Below are 8,207 nucleotides of genomic sequence, written 5' to 3'. Positions count from 1 at the left end.
CCGGTTCACAGATCAATACTCAACCACTGAGCCAGGCTGGCCAGACACGTCTGTGCTCCTTTAAACGACACGCAGTCGCCTGGTCTGTGTTCAGACAAGAAGCTGTGGGGGGCTGTCGGCTTCTCTGAAGGAGGCAGATGGGTGGCCATCTCTGGCTCCCACAGACACCCCCTCCGCCTCCCGTTCCACCTTCCACAGGGTGTGTGGTGACTGGGGCATCAGCATCATGAACCTGGGCAGCGAACCCTCAGGACCCCTGGTGGGAGAGGGCATAGCGACCACCTCTGAAATATGGGTGTCTTTAAAAATTACACTGGTGATCCCGTCTCTCTCACATCGATGCTTCTTTCCCTCCCTCCCTCTCTAAAAAAAATCAATTAAAAAAGAAAAGAAATCTCTAGAATAGGCAAATTGAGACAGGAAATGGAGTAAGAAGCTCCGGGGTCATCGCTCCAGGAGACAGCCATTAAGCTGGGAGGGGAACCTACCGGAATCACCACATGCGGGGCTCTCGCGCCTCATCAGACACAGCAGCCGGGGCGCCGGACTCGGCCGTGCCGCTGCACCTGACCGGGTGACAAGGTCTCTGCCGGGTCACACGCTGACCACAGAGGCCAGAGGACAGGGGCCAGGGACAGCACGCCACAGCGATGCAGGCTTCGCCGGGGAGTTACCACAGGCACGGGCTGCACCCTCGGCCCCCAGGCTCCCGCCCGTGGTGCTCAGCCCCCGCTGCTCCGCAACTGACAGGCCCGGGAGACCAGCCTCGTTCCAGGGACAGAGATGCACAGACTCGGACGCGGAAAGGCCTGACCAGGCTCCCGTCCTCGGCCCTGCGGGCGGCGTTACTGAGGACTTTTCAGAAATAAAAAGGCTTCTGAGAGCACAGGCGCGATTCTGCATCAAACACCGTACGCTGGGATGTCACTCAGCCACAAAAAGGAGTGGTTCTGATCCCCACGACAACAGGACGTCCCCGGAAAACAGGATTCCACGTTCAGCGGGTGTCTACGCTGGCCGGGTGGCTCCGTTGGAGGGAGCATCATCCCACTCACCAGAAGGTCGTGGGTTCAATTCCCAGTCGGGACATACACCCGGATTGTGGGTTCGATCCCCTGTCTCTCACTCCCTGCCCCCCGCCCCTAAAAAAAATCAATAGCCCGGCCGGCGTGGCTCAGCGGCATCGACCTACGAGCCAGGCAGTCAGGGTTCGATTTTGTCAGGGCTCCATCCCCAGTAGGGGGCGTGTAGGAGGCAGCCGGTCCATGATTCTCTCTCATCATTTATGTTTCTATCACTCCCTCTACCTTCCTTTCTGAAATGAATAAAAATATAAGAAAAATAAAAACAAATCAATAAAAAAAAGAAATATCTAGGCAAATTGAGAGGAAATAGAATAGGCGAGCAGGAGTAGGGGGAGGGGAGTTGCTGCTGAATGGGTACAAAGTTTCTGTTTGGGGTGATGGGAAGATTTGGAAATAGTGGGGATGGTTGCACGATAGTGTGACTGCAATGACTGTCACCTTAGAAGTTACACCGGGTGCTTTATTGTGGAGAGCGGCTGTAGCAGTGATGGCGAACCTATGACACTCATTTTTTTGGTTGATTTTTCTTTGTTAAATGGCATTTAAATATATAAAATAAATATCAAAAATGTAAGTCTTTGTTTTACTATGGTTGCAAATATCAAAAATTTCTATATGTGACACGGCACCAGAGTTAAGTGAGGGTTTTTCAAAATGCTGGCACGCCGAGCTCAGAAGGTTCGCCATCACTGGGCTATAGCGTTCGGACAGGTTCAAGCCTGGGACCAGTGAGAGGGCACGGTCCCCTCGAGGCAAAGCCACGGGCAAGTCCCAGCACAGTGATGGCCAAAGGCTGTAGTTGTGAGCTTGACCGTATGGTCCGCACCTGTGGCCCCACGTGGCTGAGTGATGTGGGCTGCGGAGGTGCAGCAAGTAAAGCTTGACCAGGTGCATGTAATTGAGTGGATTCGAAACCCACGAATTGTAACCACGCCCTTACTGTGCCTCGTGGAATCCGATAAAATAAAGACTCGGCTGGCAGGCCGTGGCGCTGTCTCTCCACCCGAGAGGAGCCTCCCACCCAGACCCAGCTTTCTCCTCTTGTCAGTCTTCTCCATCCTTCACCGCCCCCAGTTCACCCCTGGCCTTGCCGGCTCGGCACACTTCATGTTATGTATACTTTACTCCAATTTTTTTAAAAATATATTTTATTGATTTTTTTACAGAGAGGAAGGGAGAGGGATAGAGAGCCAGAAACATCGATGAGAGAAAAACATCGACCAGCTGCCTCCTGCACAACCCCCACTGGGGATGTGCCCGCAACCCAGGTACATGCCCGTGACCGGAATCGAACCCGGGACCCTTCAGTCCGCAGGCCGACGCTCTATCCACCGAGCCAAACCGGTCTGGCATTACTCCAATTTTTTTAAAATTTAAATACTTCATTGTTGAAAGTATTACATATGTCTCCCATTTCCGCCATTGACTTCTCCCCAGCCATCCCTGTCCCCCAGCACATGTCCCCGCCCCCCTACTACCTGTGTCCTTCGGTTATGCGTATATGCCTGCATACAAGTCCTTTGCTTGATCTCTTATCCACGCCCCCACCACCTCCTTACCCCAATTCTTAAAGAGTAACAGTTGCAAGGACCAGCTCCTGCCCCAGGACGGGGCTGCCTTCCTTTGGAGGGAGAGGGAGGCGTTTGGCTGGGCTGTGGTGTCTGCTGCCCACCATGAGGAATTGGGAGATTTCAAGTTCAGAACGGAACCCACCTGCACTGAGTGGGGGAGTGGGGACAGATCACGGCTGCCACTGGGGAGGCGAGGCGGAGGTGGGCTGGAGTCCCTCTGTCGGGGACTTCGCATTCTGTTCTCCAGGGCCCGGGCCTTCCTTTACGGGATTGGAACCCTCCGGGAACCCGTCCTGGGAAGGCCTCTCTGGCGGCGCTGTGTCCCGGGAAGCATTTGTGATGCAGCTCATTTAAGGCGACAGCTGGGCCCCGGGACCCAGGAGCTGCCGCTCTTTCAGGCTTCATTTCACCAGGACCAGGCGCTGGCCCGCCCCCCTCGCCTGCCCGCACGTGGTCTGAGGAGTCCCAGGTGAGTGCGGGTTTGCAGGATAAACGTGCTGATTCCTGCCCCCTCCCCGCTGGCCCAGAGGAACCCAGGGCTGTGAGGTCTGAGGTCCCCGTCTCGGGCTGTCACCAGTTTAGACTCCCTGGTCCTGAAGGGCAGACGGGCTGGAGCCCTGAGAGCCCGCAGCCCCTGGCTGGCTGCCCTCGCTGTCCAGGGCTGTGCTGTGGTTCTGCCATGGGGAGGTGGGCGCTTGGAACCTCTCGTGGGGGAGGTGGAAGGATGGGGCAGGGCAGGCGGGGAGGAACACCACCCACACTGCCCGCTGTTCCTGCCGCCGGGCCAGGGAAACACTGGACCGTGTGCATCAGGGTGGCCGGCTGGTGCCCTGAGCTGCCCCTGCCATGCACACCCCCAGCAGGAACCTTCTCTCCTCTGAGCCCTCATGCCTGCTCTGAGCTGACCTGGTAGCTTTGGCGTCTCAGACCTGGGCTTGAGTCCTCGCTGTGAGGGCCTGGGGCACGTGAGCCCTCTTGGAGCCCTGGCGCTGTAGGACATGGGCCGGCATGGCCAGCTTCTGAAGGAAGCGGTGGCTGACTGTCCCCAGGGCACAGAGAAGGGAGGGGGAGGGACCAGGATGTGAGACCAAGGCCCTGTGGGCATGGGCCGGCCTCATGGTGGAGACCCTCCAGGCACCGGCCTCAGCTAGACAGGGGGAGGGGGAGACAACTAGAAAAGGCTTCAGTCCAATTTTATTAAATGGCCCAATAGGAGGACCGAGTTGACATGTCAGGAAACAGCTGAGCCCATAGCACGCAGCCAATGAGGAACCGGAGGAGGGCCATTAAGTGGACGGTGTTCCTGCCCCAGGTGAGGCTGTGCAATGGGCAGACACCCGCTCTCCAGAGCGCATTCAAGGTCTCGCTTTCACCGCACTTCTGTCTCCGAGTCCCTATTTGAGTTCGGACAGGTGAGCATGTCTCACAGTAACTGTCTACAACGGGGGTGTCCACAGTGCCCACCGCCCGGGCCATGTGAGGTCAGGATGGGGGAGCCCTCAGTGCAGGCAGTGCCCGTCACAGACCTTGCTGAGGTGGCCATGGCCCTGCGTCTTGACCTCTGCCTCCCGCCCTGCCGGTGGGCACTCAAGGCCCAGCCCTGTACCCTCTGCTCTGAGCCAGCGGGAATGTGTTACTGTCTCTGCCTGGGATCCAGCTGGAGGCGATTCCATTTCCCTCCCAGGCCTTCCCTGTTAGATAGAGCCCGCTCCCCCGCACCCAGAGGTCGTGGCCGAGGCTGGGTCCATTGCGCTGGTCCAGAGGCAACTGCCCACGGGGCCGGGGGCCCCACTCAGGACCAGCAGCCTGAGCTCAGCCCTGGCGCTGACGCCTCTCTGACCCTGTTTCCTCCGCATAAATGAGGGGGGCACCCCACTTCCTGAGCTGGACACGTGCAGAGACTGTACGGGCAGCTGAGATCATGAGAGCAAAGAGGGTTGCCAGAGGGAGAAGCGGCTTTATTCAGGAAGCGCTGGGGAGGGAGGTGGTCTCTTGGGACAGGACATTAGAGCCGATGGCTGCGGACATCTGAGCCCCCTCAGAGTCACCAGTGGGGGGCTCAGAGGACGGCCTCAGAGTCGTCCTAGGCGGGTACAGGGCCAGCCCCGTCTCCGTTCACGGTGGGCAGTGCCTGGTAGGTCTGGGTCCAGTACTGCAGGTAGCTGCTCCTCAGGTGCTGCTTCATGGACTGGTCATCCATCTTGTTGTTAATCTCCAGGTAGTTGCCGTTTTCCTGGGTGTAGGGCTCCCATTGGGTGGGCACAGCCATGTGGCCCTGGTTGGGGTCCCTGCAGATGAGAGAAAAGGCCGTGTGGGTCTGAGGGCTCACAGGAGGCTGGAGACCTCCATGCTGACCCGAACCACCAGGGCACCTCACTGTCTCCTGGACACGGGCTGGGCATGTACGTGAACTGAGGCCCAGCCAGTACTCCCCCTCTTAGTTTAACCCGCAACTAAAGATATTATTCCATTTATTTCAATGGAGAGTGAAAAGGAGGGAGAGGCAGAGAGAGAGAGCAACATTGATGTGAGAGAGACACATCCCAAACACGCCCAGCCAGAGCCGGGGTTGGGGCCTACAAATGAGGTACGTGCCCTTGATGGGAATCAAACCCGGGACCGTTCAGTACACTGGCCCAGGCTCTATCCACTGAGCCACACCGGGCAGGGCCCTTCCAGTACCTCCTATCCTCACACACAGGGGGTACAGAGGCTCAGGGAGGTTAAGTGTACGTGAGGGGACAGGCATGTGGGCCCAGGTGGCAGGAGGCCTGGCCCAGCCTCACCCGCCTTACCCAGTTCTGGCAAAGTTGGTCCAGTAGGCGATCATGGTCCGGGAGACATTCCTGTCTTGGGCCCGGTAGACCAGGGGGGTGGCGAAAGGTCTCCCAAACACGTACGGGACGTCGTCGGCGTGGTCGGCGCCCACCCAGCTGGGGTAGAATGGATTGCGAGAGGGCTCGGAGAACAGGTAGGTGTAGGTCCGGGCACTCCTGAGGAGGGAGGGACACGGCCAGGTTGGCAGGGAGCTCACCAGGGCTGCCCAGCCCAGAGCTGGGCCCTGGAGGGAGGCCATGGGGAGAGCAGGAGGAGCTGGGAAATCCCCAGACTCAGGAGGGACCTGGGTCCCTGCACCGGGGAAGGGAAGGCCGAGGGGTTGTGGTTCTGGGATGTCAAGTGTATCCACACTTCCCTCCCCAAAGCCTATGGAGGCGTCTTCCTTCCTTTTCTCTGCCAATAAATTTGTGATCTTCATCAGATGGTATTGTTTTCTCTCCCTTCCGTGTCAGCATCCCTAACTTACTTTTTGTTTTCACTGGAGGTTTACCAGCTGGCCGCAGGCCAAAGTTGTTTTGAATGTTAGCAAACTCCAAACCCACAGCATCTCCTGTTCTGTTCCCCTCAGTGTGGGGGAGGCGGCAGGCTGTTGGGGAGGCCTGTGGGCTGAGGAGGGCTCTATAAAGGCCCCTGAGCTGGGAGGTGAGGAGGGGCCTTCTCAGTCTCGTCAGGGCTGGGCAGGGCACATGGTGCAGGCACCGTGGGACCCCATCACGGCTTTCCCGGGCCTCCCTGACCCCCTGAGCCGCCCACTGGGGAGGCCTCGCTGGGCAGGTGCATGACCCAGGCCTCCGCTGCCCCGGTCCTCACTCGGCGTTGGCTCTGTGCTGGGCCACATCTATCTTCGCGGGCATCAGGAATAAGTAGTCAGTCGCAAAGTCCACCACCGTCTTTCTCTTGGCCAGCTGGGAGGAGTCCTGGGCCCAGGGCGCCGTGTAGAAGTCAAAGGTGGCATTGGCACCTCTTGGCCCCTTGGCAATGGTGACCCAGCTAACAAACTTGTAGAAGTCCTTCCTGTAGAGACCAAGCCAACACTGGACCCTGTACCCGGGCAGTGGGAGGGGACTCACATGCACCCCCACCTCCACCCCCACCCCACCCCAGGGGCCTGCAGAGGACCCGCTACACCTGTTGGCCTCCTCCCTCAGCTGATGCTTCTCCAAGAGGCCCTCAGGTACCGCCCTGGGCGCTGCGCCCTACTCACCCCGTAATGGTCAGCAGGTTAATGTCGACCGCCGGTACGAATAATCTGACAAGGAAGTGGGCATCCATATTGTTGGTGCCAGCGATGTAGTCAATGTCGGCCGTGTTGGCGAAAAGGTTGATGGGCTCATCAGGGATAAAGTCTCCATCAATGACAGGGACGAGGACCAACACGTCGGCTGCATGGAGAGCAGCGGGTTCTAGCACCTTCCAGAGGCCCCCTGCCAGGCCTCCTGCCCGGGGGCAGCCCATGCCTCCTCTGATCCAGACCAGGGTCCTCAGCCTGTCCCCCTGACATGGGGCCGGATAATTCTATGTCCTGGGCTGCCCTGCGGGTGTGGAGCAGCTTCCCTGGCCCCACCTGCTGATGTCAGCACCCCCCAGTGTGGCAACCCAGACTGTGTGCAGACTGCCACAGGCTCCCTGGGGCCAAACCATCCCGCTGACAGCCACTGGGCCCGAGGCGCGCCTGTCCCGTCATGGACTGGGCGTCCCTGTCCTCTCTCTTCTTGCTCGGCCAGAATCGGGAGGAGGAAGACCAAGAGCAATTGAGGAGCCGCTGGAGTGAGGGCTGGCTTGTGCTGGTCTGTGAGCCAGGCACTGTGCCAGGTCCGCATTGCCCCCCGGAACCCTGATGGCCCCTGAAGAGACCGCACGGCTGGCTCAGGAGAGTCAGCGGTAGGCTAAGTCAGCGGTCGCCAACCTTTCGGAACTCACGGACCACCAGTGGCGACTGCTGGTACTAGTTCAAAGGCGCTTGGTCTGGTCCCTACAATTGGGTGCAAAGGACTGTACGTGGCATGGTTGGGGGTGCGCCCAAATGTGCACCCGCTTCCCAAAGGGGTCAGGACCCAGGGAGGATAAGAGGGCGGGATGGCGCCCTCAGCACAGCCAGTCGGGCCACACAGGCATCAGGGCCATGGCGGCATGTCGCTGCCTACAGGCTCCAGTGAGCGGGTGACGGGCCAGGCCGCAGACCCGGCACTTCCTCACTTCTTGGGGAGCATGGCCGGCCCCCCATGTGGAGCCCCCACTCACATGCCATGCCGAATGGGTTAATCTTCTGGGCCAGTGTCAGGACCCGGGGGTCGGTGGCCTTCAGACAGTTGGCCATCATGGCGGTATCGTCCAGGGGGCAGCCCACCTTCTTGGCGATCTGGGGGTTGGGGGGAGACAGGTAGGTGAGGCCAGTGCGGGGCAGACGGCCATGAGGACCAGGACGGGGCATGGACAGGAGGTAACCCTCCCCCATCCCCCACCGCAGCTCCCCTTTACCTGCTCGGCCCAGCGGAGAGGGTTCCTCTGGATGGCCCAGGAGGCCACTGCCGAGCCGCTCTGGCTGATGGCTCGCCGGATGAGGCCCTTGTTGTAGGGAGAGAGGGTCTGCGACACACAGAGGTCCTGTCACCATGGCCTCGCCTCTCCTGCCCACACCCAGGCTCAGCCAGACACTGCAGACTGTCAGCTTCATGCTGTTCCCCACAGCCCCCATCAGCTCCCCCAGTTCCCA

At 59.5% G+C, this 8,207-nt stretch overlaps 1 pseudogene; it reads right to left on the bottom strand.

Annotated features, from left to right (window-relative positions):
• Nucleotides 1-4,593: 4,593 nt before the first annotated feature.
• On the bottom strand, nt 4,594-8,098 carry LOC102438105 (annotated as a pseudogene).
• Nucleotides 8,099-8,207: the final 109 nt, after the last annotated feature.

This window comes from Myotis lucifugus, unplaced genomic scaffold, assembly GCF_000147115.1.
Source record: "Myotis lucifugus unplaced genomic scaffold, Myoluc2.0 scaffold_6832, whole genome shotgun sequence".
NCBI lineage: Eukaryota > Metazoa > Chordata > Mammalia > Chiroptera > Vespertilionidae > Myotis > Myotis lucifugus.
Note: the sequence above shows the minus strand (reverse complement) of the source record. Positions and strands in the feature narration are given on the sequence as shown.